This window comes from Euprymna scolopes, chromosome 3 (genome assembly GCF_053919585.1).
Source record: "Euprymna scolopes isolate OS-2025 chromosome 3, ASM5391958v1, whole genome shotgun sequence".
Classification (NCBI taxonomy): Eukaryota; Metazoa; Mollusca; class Cephalopoda; order Sepiida; family Sepiolidae; genus Euprymna; species Euprymna scolopes.
Window position 1 is genome coordinate 59789550 of NC_136484.1, and position 16461 is coordinate 59806010.

Below are 16461 nucleotides of genomic sequence, written 5' to 3' on the forward strand. Positions count from 1 at the left end.
GTTTTCATCCAGAAAAAAGGGTTGCTAAGGATTCAAAATTGAAAAAATTGGTACTTAGTAGTCATCTGGATTTTATCTGTTTGTCAGCTGTTTTACGAGCTTTGAAAACACTTTTTAAAGATCTTGGCAAGTTGGTCTAAATGTTATCGTACTTGACTCACTGTCTTTAGGTCTCGGTTTCGATCTTAGCTCGAGTATTTATTTTTTTTTTACTTACAATAAGTGAACAGTTTAGAAAAAAAACATAATAATCGCATGCACATGTCTCAGTTTCTTTCCTTAGTTTACATCATTTTTTTTAAGGAATTTAATGTTACGGTTAATACCGGGCAACACCGGGTACATCTTCTAGTCTATAATAAAGAAAAACGGAAAAAACTATAGGCAAGCCGATTTGATATTGCTGAGATTCTAGGTAAGAATTTTAAAATGGTGTCAAGTGCTCCGTGTGAAAAAATTCAGTGAAGATTGCTTTAAAAACAGTTGAATGATTCTACCGCTACAGGGAGTACCTAATCCCTGATACAACCTCATATCTGCCAAATACATTCTAAGATGGAGAACTACTGTGACACGTGGGGAGATGCCGCTCGGAGCGTTCTTTTGCTATTAACCTTTTTCATGATAGCGAAACTGTCGTTTAGTTAAAACAAAAGAAATATGTACTTCTTTATTTTCAATCTGTTCAAGATTTTCCTTCATTTTCAATATCTGCCGGGGTCATGCCTATACATTATTTTGCATGTTTTTTTGGTAGTTTCCATTAAATGGAAATATCACATAATATCTACTAATAATAACTCTATACTATCAATATAATTTTTTCAAAAGAATATTTGAAAGTTATTATTTCCAAAAGAAACTTATTTCCCTCTGACGAAAGGGGTGAGTCATCTTTCTTTGTGTATTATAAGATGACCTCGTTTTAACCTGTGTGCGATTAGATATGTTTGCGTATATTTTTACCTGCATTAGTTTAGTTTCTATTTTTATTATTATTATTATTGTTGTTGTTGGAGGAGGAGGAGGGGGAGGAGGAGAACGCAAAAAAGATAGCTTACTCCTCTCAAAAAATAAACAAAGTGAAAGGTGAATTAGAAATTACTTGAACCCTTGTCTGATAAAAGCATGGCCATTGGCTGCTAAAAACGGGAGCTAAACTAACAGAGAATCTGCTAGGTTAACTAATAAACTTAATACAACGTGTATATATAAATAAAACACAGTAGCATCAGTTCCATGCAGCAGTCTGAGGAGTATTCACGAGAATTAAAGCTTAATTGTCGTGTAAAGCTTCATAACTTACTAGACACGTGTTTTTTCATTGACGTCCTATTAGCGTGGCAGAATATCTATCTACCTATCTCTCTATTTTTTCTACACTTTTACACATCTGCAGATGGTATATAAAATATTGAAACAGCATATGAATTAAATAATAACAGTAACAACAAAAACTGATATTATATATGGATTATATCCATAATGCCAAGCTTTTGATTTAACGACATTTCTAGAGCCAAATTACTTAACACAACAAAATAAAGCTAACTTTTAAGTGTGTTTATTAATTTTAGTTGGCTGATAAGTGGTTTCAATATGAGAGTGTCAGACTGAAATCTTGTTGAAATAAGTAGCACACACACACACACACACACACGCGCGCACACACACTCACACATATATGAATAGCTATTAAATTCCAAGAAAATGGCTTAATTACTCTTTTACTTCAATTTTTTGTTTTATTTTACTTCAGTCGAAGTTCTCAGAAATCAAGCGGCCCACGACCTCGGTCTAACACTTGAACTCTATATGAGATACATAGATATTCGAATGTTCCATTAAAGTTCTTTATCACTCAAACACCGAGTAAAGAATATTAGAACATAATTTTCCTCTCCCCAATTAACCATTTTCATATGTTGTAGAATATGTTACGTTTTGGTTTCTTGGTGTTACTAGATTCCAGGACAAGAATTTACCTAATCTAGTGGAGTATCAAGTTTCGTGTTGTTACTTGAGGTAACATCACTTGGAGAAGGTGCACCATTCCTCATAAAAGTAGATATGAGTTAGCCACAGTGAGGAGATCTTATTTGGGCAACGAATACTATGTGATTTTGAATATTAAGTCAAGGTTTACTTCTAGGTAAAAGTATTCTCATGCCAGGTTGTTCCGACAAACCCTTGTACAGAGAGAGAGAGAGAGAGAGAGAAAGAGAGAGAGAGAGAGAGAGAGAGAGAGAGAGAGAGAGAGCGAGAGCTTAGACACTCGAAGATAGTGTCTAGTAGGTATTCAAGTTCTATGTAATCCACTATGCTGAACAAAGTTGTATTTTGAATAAACAAATATTTGTTATATATGTTATATACGAAGGACTGACAAGATAAAGTTCAATGCAGTCATATAACTGTTATTCAGGTCATTAATTTAGCACATATGACTCAGTAAATTTCTCATGAAGCTCAAAAGTAATATGCGTTCAATATCATTACTTAATTAAACACGATTCCGTTTATACGTGCAGTATGCTGGTTTTACGTAAGCATCATAAATCACCCTCGAAGCAGTCACTCAAACTATTTGGTATTTCGTTTATAAGTATTGATAAAACCTTTTAAAAAGTTATTGCGTCTATTCTTGACCCATGTTTGTTCTGTGCAAGCGATCATTTTTCACCTGCCTTAAAAGACTTACTGTACACACCCATATCGTCTTAGAATGAATTATATTGGTTTATTGATTTTGTACGACTTTTGTTTTTCCTCCAAATGCTGTATATTTTCATTAAACGAAGTAGCAACAATCAAACATGGCGTGAACTGCTAGTCCATTTCATTTGGACTTCCCCATAATTTTCCTATCAGGTTATTTATCGCAGAATGGGACCATGGAAACTTTCCATCAATAATTATATTGTAGGTTGTTCATGAGAAGATGTAACGTAGTCCACACGTTTACACACGGGAACCACACGTTGAAGCAGTATACGTCGTAAAGGAGGCCAAGATAAAGATTAACTCAAACTCACCTTTTCGTGCAACAACGATATATATTTCGCCATTTCCCCAGCCACGCGTGACTTCTCGTTATGGCTGTGACGTCTCTCACGTGATCTTCTTCTCTAACGTACTTTCTCTCCTCTCTCTAAATTTTTTTACCTTACAGTGACGTCATTTCGTATGCATCTGCATATACGTCTGTTCTCACTGTTTTATTTTAATATTTTTCACAACTTAATTTCCGACTTGTTTTCTGTCCTTCGGCTGGCTTCTTCTCAACACTCTGTTTTTTTTTTTATCTAATTCACTTATGAACACTTGTCTTAGCGTAACTTATTAAAATCTATTTTTATGGGATGTATATAAAGTCGATTAAAAGAATCACGAATTGTAATAAAACCCGAAGTGCTTTTCGTCGGACAAACTTTTCAAGGTATTTGTCTGAAAGAATGAAGAGAAACATTTTTTTTGTAGAAATACTAGTACTAGTATGCGAAAGGGATAGAAACGAAAAAAAAAGGTGTATTTTCCTTCTTTCAGACATATATCCTGGAAAAGTTTGTCTGACGAAAAGCGCTTCGGGTTTCATTACAATTCGTGATTCTTTTAATCGACTTTATATATATATATATATATATATATATATATATATATATATATATATATATATTAGTTATGTCTCTTGAAATCTTTTTCAAGTTAGCTACCCTGAAATATATTAGTGACAAATACGAACGAATTTGTAACGTTTACACACGGGACCCACACGTTGTAGCAATACGTCACAAAGGAGACCAAAGCAAAAAGTAATTGGAACTCACGTTTTTGTAACAACGACATATATTTCCGGGTACGTTTCCGAATAAACCGCGATTATACTCTTTCTTTCTGACCTCTGTCCTCTCGAACGTCATCCACGTCTCTCACGTGCTCTCGAACGTCAGACTGCACACACTTCTTTTTTCATATAGTCTTTTTTTTCGTATACGGCGTCTGCACTCTGTTACAGGATGAAGGTTCAAATGGCTTATGTATCGCACCATCGTCTGACACGAACTGTTATTTAGTTTTAACTACAAACAGCAAGCCCTTTTCTAATCACGTGACTTGACTCCACCACTCATGCCTATAATGGGAAAAAAATTCACCACATTCCTTTTTATATTTACTATCCAGAGTTGAAATTTCATGAAAATTTGTGAAGTAAGTTTCCTTCTTATAGATATACTAATAGATAAAGAAGAAAGAAGATTCGCTTATCTCCCACCAATAAACGGAGCTATAGATTTCTAATTAATCTGTATGCCATTCTTAGTTGCGTGTAGCAAGTATTGAACCTTTAATTCCAAGACAAATAACTTAGTTAGACGTTATTAACAAAAAACTTTATCCACGAAATAGATAAGGTGCTGAGTCAGGGTTTGTTTTAATAACATATTTCTACAATTTCATGGTTTCGTCTTTACTACAAAATAATATAAAAATAAAAATTTCTACTTAGTCAGGGATACAGAATGAGAACACTCTTCATCCATGGATTAAATAAAAGATTCAGTTTGGTCAAATAGTCTGTGACAAGGATGGAGTTGTGGCCTGGTGCATTGTCCTGGTGGAAACGCCATTCACCCGATTTGAAGACTGCTGGCCTCTTCCGACGTAATCTCTTCATGAACTCCTTTAAAACCACAACATAGTATTTCTTGATGACTGTCTGTCCAGTGGGACCCCAGTGCATGTAGCTCATGCCCGTGCTGTCAAAAAATGGTATAACCATAAGTTTTTGGTCGGATTAGCTCTGTCTGGCCTTCTTGGATCTAAAAGAGAGCAAGCATGCTTCCACTGGGGACTCGGTCTCTTTGTCTCTGGATCATAGCAGTAGATCCAACTTACATTGCAAGTCACCAGAGCATCACAAACTTCGGGGTCTGAATTTATCAGCTCGACTATCTCTCTCCTGTCATGACAACCTCTTTCTTATCTTCTGAGCACCATTGGGAAAAACTTCGCGCAAATCTTCCGCATTTTCAGTTCCTCGTGAGCAATTGTGCATACAGTTCTCACACTGACAACAAAATGTGCACTTACCATCTCTATAAACACACGAGCTTTATCCATGAAATTCTTTATTTGGCCAATCAACTCTAGTGTTCTGAATTCCTTACTCTTGCTACACCTCTCACCATCTCTCACAGACTCCCCGCCTTCCTTGAATCTATTATGCCACTCCATGATCGATTCATGTAAGACGGTCTAAAAACCAATCTGAAGCATTCCATACGTTTCTGTGGCATTTTTCGAAGGTTAAAACAGAATATTATTGCATATCGTTCCTCTAAAATGTAATCACGTCCAGATTGCATTTCTAAAATTCATCAGCTGTGATAATCAGGCTTTAGTACAGTGTATTACAATTTCTGCTGTAGCTGTTCATTTGAACTAGAAATCATAAAAATTGGTCAGTCATCTCATAAAATATATAGATATGATATACCGGATTTTCAAGAATCTACAACAATTTTAAATGCCGGTACAAAAAGTCTGGAAACTTATTGAAGACATCTCGTATTATTATAGAGCCAATTCTTTAATGATTAGTATATTGTATTCAATATGTAGTAATGATTTCCAAAGTATTAAAAAATATGCCTTGAATGCCATTAGCTGGAATCGAAACCAAATCATTTAGGTCTCTAGCAGTATTCGCTATCATATAGCCTAAGGAGAGATGGATGTCAAAACTTTAAAAAAATTAACGAAGTTTAACGTATAAATGTATATTTGCACATGCGTATGGGAAACGCTTTAATTCGAGTGCCAAGTTCCAATTTTGACCCTTTAGCGACTATTTTTTACCGATGATAAATTTAATCGAATGTATTTAACAGATCCGAATCCCCTATATATTAAGTTGGAAGGTCAAATGTTGTCAGACTATGTGTGATAAAACCGTTCCCCACACACAGACCAGGTCACTTCATATATATATATATATATATATATATATATATATATATATATATATGTATGTGTGTGTGTGTGTGTGTGTGTGTGTGTGTTTACGTTAAGATTTTTGTTCCTTAGAGGTGCTGGTTGAATTTGAATAAAATAAAATACGTATTATATACGTTTGAAGCCAAAAACAACGCATCATAACAAAATAAACAGGCATTTATTTTATTTGAAATTAAATATATAAATTTCAAACAAAATAAATATCTGTTTATTTTGTAATAATGCGTTATTTTTGGCTTAAAACGTATATAATACGTATTATATATCAGGTCGACAAGAAAGTTCTTGCGGTTTTTCACCTTTAAATTCAGATTGATATATCTCGGCTTAGCCCCCCCCCAAAAAAAATTATGAATGAAAACAATGTTTCCAACGTTAAACAAGTGTATTTATACCAGCAACGTAAAATCTTGCGTTCTGGTGGCGATGAAGTCGCCAAAGTTTTTGTTTTTTTTAATATATCGCTTAGGTTTTTGAAGCATTTCTCACGCAGAAAATCGTCGAGATGCTTGAAAAGTGGTAGTTGGTAGCTGAGAAGCCTGAAGAATATGGCGGATGAGGCAGAGTTTTGTTGCCCAAATCGTTGTACTTCTGCACGGCCGGTTTTGCAATGTGCGGCTGGGTATTGTAGTGGGGAGAATTTGGCCTTTTCTGTTGACTAATGCTGGGTGTTGTTGTCGAAGTTTCTGATGCATTTCATTCATTTGTTGACAGTGCTTCTTCGCCATAATGGTTCTCCACCTGCATTTAAAAAAAACAACAACAAAAAAAAACACAAAAAACTAATGGATAAGACCAATCGCAGACCACCAAACAGTCAGCATGACCTTCTTTTGGTGTAACCCGTGGAGCTTCGTCGGCGTCTAACCACTGAGCTGAGCATCACCGGTTGTCGTAAAATACCCACTTTTCATCGCAAGTCATAACCCGGTCGAGAAACGGGTTGTTCTTTAAGTGTAAAAGAAAGGAAGATGACATTTCATAACGACCTTTCTTTTGGTTGTCGTTCAATTCGCAAGGCACTCATTTATCAAGATTTTTTTTTGTCTTTCCAATCTCTCAGGTAATTTGCAATCGTCATATACATTACGTCTAATTTAAAAGCAAGTTCTCGAACAATTGTGCGTGGATTTATTCAAATAAGGCTCTTAATTGGTTGTCAACATCCGATGGCGGAATACTACGCTCATCATGTTGAGACTTTCGTCGCCGTCACAAATTTTCTTAAGCCACCATTGTGCTGTGCGTTCAGTAGTGGTTCCTAAGGCCAAATGCTTCGTTGATATCGCGAGCTGTGTCGGCAGCTTTTCGACCTAGCTTTAAGTGAAAAAAGAAAATTGCTTTTTTTTCATCTTGTATTCAAAGTTCTAAAAAACGTTTTAAAACGATTGTAATTTAAACGATTAAATGGATCGATAAACACTCTTTAAAATAATATATAAATAAAAGGTATTATAACTAAAGCTGATTTGAAATTACACCATTTGAAATCAAAATTCCGCAAGAACTTTTCTTCTATCAATATATAAAATAAAATACGCATCAAGTGTGCTTGAAACCAAATCACAACGTAATATTAGGAAAATAAACAAACATTTTACTTGTTTGAAATTTATCACAAATATATTTCAGAGGTAGACTCCATCTTCAGTGTGCTGTTTTTTTTCTTTTCTTCTTCCTTGCCATGTTGTAAATTTGGAGAAAGAAGTCTGTGTGTATAGAGCCGCGTGTTGTATCTGGCGGTTGTATTTTGAAATGTTTGAACTGTGCGTAGGTAACGCGAGAATAACGTCAAGAATGAGAGTTCAATAGAAACGTTGTTTTAATTTGAATAAAATAAAATACGCATCAAGTGCGGTTGAAAGCCAAATCACAACGTAATATTAGGAAAATAAACAAATATTTTACTTGTTTGAAATTTATCAAATATATTTCGAAGGTATTCTTGCTAATATATTATAATTAGCAAGAAGGCTTGATGTTGTCCGTTATTGAATGATGATCAACGAATGTTTCATACTGCCATATTTTTGTTGTTCTCGAAATTGGCATAATCGACTTATATCATTAACAATTACTACATTACCACCTTAAAGTCATTAAACATTATTCTCGAGTGGCCTTTGCAAAAAAAGTATACATTGCACTCTAGAGAATCTACTGTTGCGTTTATAAAATTTGTTTTATATCTAATAGCTTGAATGAAAGTTATATATATACATGTGTGTGTGTGTGTGTATGTGTGTGTGTGTGTGTGTGTGTGTGTGTGTGCAAGGGTTCTGGATCCGTGTCTCCTTCAGGAGTTGTGATGTAAAATGAATGTTAGAAGTTGATTTTAGTTTATTTTTATATCTATATTCGTATGTACATCTATTTAATAAAACTATTGATAAATAAAAACTCATTCATATAACCATTGATAAATAAACACTCGTTCATATAACCATTGATAAATAAACACTCGTTCATATAACCATTGATAAATAAACACTCGTTCATATAACCATTGATAAATAAACACTCGTTCATATAACCATTGATAAATAAACACTCGTTCATATAACCATTGATAAATAAACACTCGTTCATATAACCATTGATAAATAAACACTCGTTCATATAACCATTGATAAATAAACACTCGTTCATATAACCATTGATAAATAAAAACTCGTTCATATAACCATTGATAAATAAAAACTCGTTCATACAACCATTGATAAATAAAAACTCATTCATACAACCATTGATAAATAAAAACTCATTCATACAACCATTGATAAATAAAAACTCATTCATACAACCATTGATAAATAAAAACTCATTCATACAACCATTGATAAATAAAAACTCATTCATACAACCATTGATAAATAAAAACTCATTCATACAACCATTGATAAATAAAAACTCATTCATACAACCATTGATAAATAAAAACTCATTCATACAACCATTGATAAATAAAAACTCATTCATACAACCATTGATAAATAAAAACTCATTCATACAACCATTGATAAATAAAAACTCATTCATACAACCATTGATAAATAAAAACTCATTCATACAACCATTGATAAATAAAAACTCATTCATACAACCATTGATAAATAAAAACTCATTCATACAACCATTGATAAATAAAAACTCATTCATATAACCATTGATAAATAAAAACTCATTCATATAACCATTGATAAATAAAAACTCATTCATATAACCATTGATAAATATATCAAGGATAAATTAGCTGAAGTTTACAAATTCGGCTGTCACTCCTTCTGTTGGAACATGGCTACGGCCAAGGCAGTTCAAATCTTTAAAGGTTAAGAAAAGTTTGAATTCGCAATTTACCACGCGTGTGAGTTATATATCAACTTCTGAACAAGTAATCATTTACCATAGATTTTATGCTTTGGCTTTAAATGAACTAAAAAAAAAAAAAAAAAAAAAGAGCTGGCTTGTCTTTAAACAGAGAAATTCATTTGTATTATTATTATTATTTGTATTATTATTATTATTATTATTATTATTATTATTTTATTATTATTATTATTATTATTATTATTATTATTATTCATCGGACTACTGTTCTCATCTTGAGTGTGATGTAACCTCTGACCTTCTTCGTGGCGCAGTGGTTAGAGTACTTGGAAAATCAATCAAAAAAAGTGATATTGTCTTGAAGGTTGAAGGTTCAATCCTCAGTGTGGGCGACCGAAAAATACATTTGCGAATTACTTAGGACCTCTATCCAGTCATGGCTGACGGAACAAGAGCACGCTACCCCAGTGAAGTAAAAAGGTTTCGCTCGAGATTCCGTCCAAATTCATGAGTTTGACCAGATACACCTGAAGAAGGTCGGAGGTTACATCGACCGAAACGTTGTGAAAATCACACTCAAGATGAGAACAATAGTCCGATAAATAATAATACAAATAACCAATCCTCATCTAAAAAATTCAGAAAGAGAAATTTAGCTTTTGGAACAAGCCTAAAAGTAATTCGAAAAACTCGCGGTTCATTTGATAAAAATTATTTGTTTATTCATAGGTAAATAATGAATATATAGTTTATTATTATGGAGTCATTTCAGGTCGTGTCGTGCCTCGTCGTCTCCAAAGCTATCATTTTCAAACGCATTGTTAGTTTGGAAAATGGTCAGCCCATTATCAGACAATTTCCTTTTTTATACGGTGTGCGAATTGCAAATAAAGAATACAATCTTTGTTTGTATACCCATTTATTTCCCAATAAATTGAATTACAAGTGTAAAAAAAAACAAAAAAACAAACAAACAAAAAAACAACAATGACAAACATACACAAGAAAATAACAAAGGTATTTAAATGGTGGGGAGAAATGATTGCCTAAAAATATTTAAAAAATCTTAAGATGCGTCTAGTCAATCTACGGGTTTAGTAATGAATTCTATTTAAAAGTTGACCGTGACAGACTGACGGATAGAACTTTTTACAAATATCCGTGGACGCATCTAAACATTACGTTTCTGATTTTTTTTAGACGAGGAATTATAATTCGTATCATTTGGATACTTCGGACTACTGATCTCATCTTGTTATTTTCACAACGTTTCGGCCGATATAACCTCCAACTTTCTTCAGGTGTACCTTTTAGTAGATCAAGAGAATCTTTCTGCCCAAGTCGGAAATCTGCACGGAATTTCGAACGGAACTCTTTGTTTATTCCACGAGGGTAGCGTGCTTTCGTTCCGTCAACCAAGACCTGGTAGAAGTCCTAAATAATTCGCATTTGCATTTTTTTTTGAGGTTGAAGGTTCAGTCCTCAGTGCGAGCGACACTTAAAATACAATTCATACTTAGGACTTTTATCAAGTCAGGATTGGCGGAACGAAAGCAAGCTACTGCCGAGGATTAAATAAAGGGTTCCGTTCGAAATTCCGTGCATATTTAGACAAAATACACCTGAAGGATATCGATGGTTATAACGACTAAAACGTTGTGATAATAACGCTCAGGATGAGAACAATATGCCGACGAATCCACACGATATGAATCTAAACATGTTATCGTACACATAAACGATATGAATCTAAACATGTTATCGTACACATAAACGCTATGAATCTAAACATGTCATCGTACACATAAACGATATGAATCTAAACATGCCATCGTACACATAAACGTTATGAATCTAAACATGTTATCGTACACATAAACGATATGAATCTAAACATGTTATCGTACACATAAACGATATGAATCTAAACATGTTATCGTACACATAAACGCTATGAATCTAAACATGCCATCGTACACATAAACGATATGAATCTAAACATGTCACCGTACACATAAATGCTATGAATCTAAACATGTTATCGTACACATAAATGCTATGAATCTAAACATGTTATCATACACATAAACGATATGAATCTAAACATGTTATCGTACACATAAATGATATGAATCTAAACATGTCATCGTACACATAAACGCGATGCAGCTAAAAGCAAAACGCGCTCAACTATGAAAATGGTATTCCAAATTTAAACACAACAATCCGACAAACAGACCTGGCGTATCTATCAAGTTTATCTTAGACCGAAACGTGTCAAACTGACAAACACAGAGCTTATCAAAGGATACCATCTAAGATCCGCCAATAAAATTTTCCTGTCCAACAATGAAAATGGTGTTTAAAACTTAAGCGTGACCAACCGATGGACAGACCCGCAGGCGGAAGAGTGACAGACTGAGAAACGGACAGAGCCAATCATAGAAAGAAACCTAAAATAAATCCCGTCTATTGAAACATCATTTTTATCGGTAAAAGTAAAAAAAATTCAAACTTAAGCGTGACTGACCGACAGACAAAGGAGCCTATAGTGATGTTTAGGTGTATCTAAAATACAAAATTGGGGGAGGGAAAGTTACTCGGAGTAAGAAAAAAAAAATGAAAGAAAAAATGAACTGATACAATTAAATAAAAAGGCAAGAAAAATTATCGGCGAAAAGACAAACGAATAAACAAACAATAAGAAGTCAATAAAACGATCATTTTATTATTTATTGTTAACGATCGTTTGAATTCGACTGAAATTGACTTTTAATCGCTTTTGCACTTTATTTTAATTTCTTTTTTAAAATTAAATTTCTATTTATCAGGCAAAATCGATGTAGAAATGCAGGTCGTCATTTGATTAAGTTAAAACAATATCAAATAGATTTGTTCTTTCGTTAAATATAAACTTGGAATGACAAAAATTTGCATCCCCATTTTCGGATTACAAACGAATTTATCGATGTGTTTATAAATCTACCTATCTATCTGTAATTATTTTTCGTTCCTTCTTCTACAAGTTCATCACATTGGAATATCATTTACCTACATTTTATATATATATATATATATATATGTATATATATACATATATATAGACATAATCGCGTTGACACAGCGGTTCTCATCAGATCACCGAATTTAAGCAACGTTGAGTCTGGTTAGTACCAGATGGGAATTCTAGGCGATGTATATGCTCGCCGCTTATCTCGGCATTTGTTTCCAGTCGTCCTGTACATACACTTCACTTTACACTGGTATTTAACAATGTTGATTCAGGAGAGGTGTAGTTGGAGATTGCGAACACCCTGTCACAAAAATTTCCCGCGCAGGCACCCGTCGTGGGTATCCATAATCTGTCAAAGACTAGAGGAGCCGTCTGAGTTGAGCATATTGAGAAGTGATACATGAATTACACTGGTCAACACAATATTTTTGTCAGGCAAAGTAAGACTGGTTTCTGGGGTTTTCAAGGGCGCTGAATCCGAATCTGACATTAGTTTTTTCAAATTGGCTCTAGTTTTTGAGATATCACAGGGGGGGTCGTTTGTCTGAAATCACCCATTCGCGACCATAGCTAAACGTACAAAAAACGGCTAAATAGGGCATAAATATCAGATATTGATTTTTATGATAATCTTAAACCACAAAGACAGTGTAAAATCTCAATCTAACAAGTTAAGTTAGATATAACATCATTTCATTTATCCTATAACTGAACACTTTTCATAGATTTCGAGGATATACAAAAAATTTGCTAAAAATTTGCTGAATTTTAATTCTCTAAGTGAAAAAAACATTTACATAATCAGTTATATATCATAAATTAATGCAAAGCATTATACACTAGATTCTTAGTTACAATGAACACACAAAACAATATTTTATTCACAAAACTAAAATTGACGTTTATACGATTTTCGCTTGTGAGCAACTTTTGGGCAGTCTCTCAAAAGGTTCCAGCAGTAGTCTGCCATCATGTGCTCATCCCATTTGCCTTGATACCTCTCTTCCATTGTTTTGATGTCTTGATGGAATCTCTCTCCCTGCTCCTCACTGTAATCACCAAGATTACCAGGAAATCTGTCGAGGTGGCTAAACAAGAAATGAACTTTAATGCTCGTATTTGCCCCTAGTTTTCCGTATGCAGTAAGCATCTTACGGACCAATTGCTTGTAATTGTCAGCTTTGTGATTTCCCAAAAAGTTTGTCACTACATCTGTGAAGGACACCCAAGCAATTAACTCAACCGTGTTCATATAATTAGTGAAGTCAGAATCCCTCATGAGCGTTCGAATCTGAAGTCTATCGAAGATGCCACCTTTAGCTTTTTCGATGGAAAGACCTGGAAATTGCCTGCATATGTACTTGAAGCAATCCCCATCCTTGTTCAACGCCTTAACAAACTGCTTCATGAGCCCTAGTTTTATGTGCAATGGAGGGAAGATGATTCTATCCCTGGGTACCAAAGGCTCATTGATGACGTTGGCTGTGCCGACTTCGAGACTTTCTCGTTCTGGCCAGTTCTCCCTTCTCCAGTGCTGGATTCTTGCTCTGCTATCCCACAAACAAAGAAAGCAGGGATACTTTGTGTACCCACTTTGCTGACCAAGCAGAAAATTCACCATTTTCAAGTCCACACAAATCAGCCATTTATGAGTGTTGTAATTCAGCTTTTCAAGAACAAATTTGATAGCATCATACTCTTCTTTCATCTTGGTAGAATGGCCAATTGGTACAGGAGCAAACTTTTTAGACTTGCTTTCGAGCTATCTATAAAGAGACGCCAATCTGCTGGGTCATATGATGAGATCCCCATGCAGTTAAAAAGTGCAGAAACGTCATTACAAAAGACCAGGTCGTCTTCTTTAGAAAAGAAACGAAGCAAGCTGACTTCCCTTGTCCTATAGTATGTTACTTTTGTGCCAGAATCAAGAATGTTTTTCTCTTGGAGTCATGATGCAAGAACTTCAGACTGCTCTTTCGACAAACAAAGGTCTCGCACTAGGTCATTAAGTTCAGATTGATTGAAAAACTGAGGGCCATTTGAGGGTTCTTCATAGTCACTACAGCTATCATCACTTGATATTGAAATATCAGCTGGAATCTCTTCGGTTTCATCGATTTCAGGCAAACTGGTGAAAACAGGCACAGGTAGATCCTCAGAGTGCACAACAGGACGGATAGCAGAATCCAGGCTCGGATACTGCCAATTTGCTTTCTTGTGCTTGTTAAACCTCGTCATGTCATTGAGACAGAAGTAGCAGTCATCAAAATGATTGTTAGGCTCTCTCCACATCATTGGTACAGCAAACTTCAACTTCAGCTTACCGTTGGTCCAACCGCGGAGACTTTCTACACAGGTTTTGCACACCATATGTGGGGCCCAAGACTTGTCTTGGTCACCAAGTATCATATCGAAGTATGCTTTGTACGCCCTCTTGACAAAGTCTGTAATATTCCTCTTTTGTTGTGCCATCATATACTGCCCACAAATGTAACAAAAGACATCCGGTTCATATCTGCAACATCTTCTAGAAGAACTCATTTTCTCTCTGGCACTCATTTTCAACTGTGGAATTAAAAAGAAAATTCTTAATTACTGTTTAATTTATACTGCAACTATATTTATGGAACATGTTATTAAGTAATTACAGTATATAATTATATAAAAATTCTCCCTATATAAATAATTATATAAAAATTCTCCCTGAAATACTTCAATATATACATAATCATTATAATGATTCAATAATATCAGAAAATTATTATTTACTGCTTCTATATTGAAGTATTTCAGGGAGAATTTTAGCAGTTTAGGCTTATTTGGGGCTATCAGTATCTTCTAAACTAGAGCCAATCTGGCAAAACCAATGTTATATTCGTAATCAGCGACCTTCAAAACCCCAGAAAACACTCCTAGATGGTCTGCCAAAGAAAAAAAATAAAAATTTGTTGACCAGTGTTACCATTAGCGTATAGCCGACGCTCTTCGTGCAAACAAATCGAGCGGAGGTATTTCGGACGATGTCACAACATCGTTAAATTCACTACTCGTTCAGCAGCCGCCAATAGCGTAATGGATAGGATGGTTCAATGGTGACTGCCGTACAGACGGTCGGGTTTCAATCCTGGCTTGAGGTAGTTGCTTGTCTAGCCGCACTGATGAGCTGTATGTGGATGACTATATATATATATATATATATATATATATATGGACGCCCGACGTTATCCGGTCGTAGAATACGATTAAACATATTTTAATACTACCTGTACCCTGCCACGCGTTGCTGTGGCGCAATTTGGTGCAATGGAAAATGCTAATAAAATGAGTAAATGCTTAGTACAGCAATCCACTCAAAGAAAAAAAAAAAAAAAAAAAAAAAAAAGGCGAAAATGAAAAAAAAAAAAACTGGTACTCTTGCAGAATTGGATCCGAATCCTCGGGAGTTACTGTCAATCATGGCTTGGGCTCGACCAACATTCAGTGGATTAAGCCGATCGTTCCTAAATTGTTGAAACGTTAAATAGTTTTTTTTTTTATTTTATTAAAAAATGCGAGTTTTTAATTAATATTTGAGTGAGGGGGATTATTATACACAGATTCGAAAATGTTGCCCCAAAACGAATAAATGAGAGCAAAGATAAGGTAAATCACGTTTCTACCTAACTGGATGATTTTTTAGTGTTTTTATTTAATGTAAAATGTTTAATCGGCTCGAAAAACTCAGTGTTTATCGATGTATTTGAAAAAGACGAATGGTCGCGGACTGTTATATATGTTAAGTTTGGGAAAATCAGTTAAAACTAAAAAACTATAAAAAACAGTGTCAGACACCCACTGATTATATGTTATCGTGACATAGGCTGACATATTCGGTGGGTTTCTGACAGTATTTTGTATAGTTTTTAGTTTTAAATCATTTTCCCAAACTTAACATCATCAACAGTGTCCGCCACCATTTGTATTTTTCAAATACACTGATAAACACTGTTTCTCGAGTTGCCTAAACGTTACAGTAAATAAAACGTTGTCGAAAAATAAATATAACCAATAAATGTTATCAAGGGCAAGATAAGGTACTTTTCTACCTAACTGGATAAGTTTTT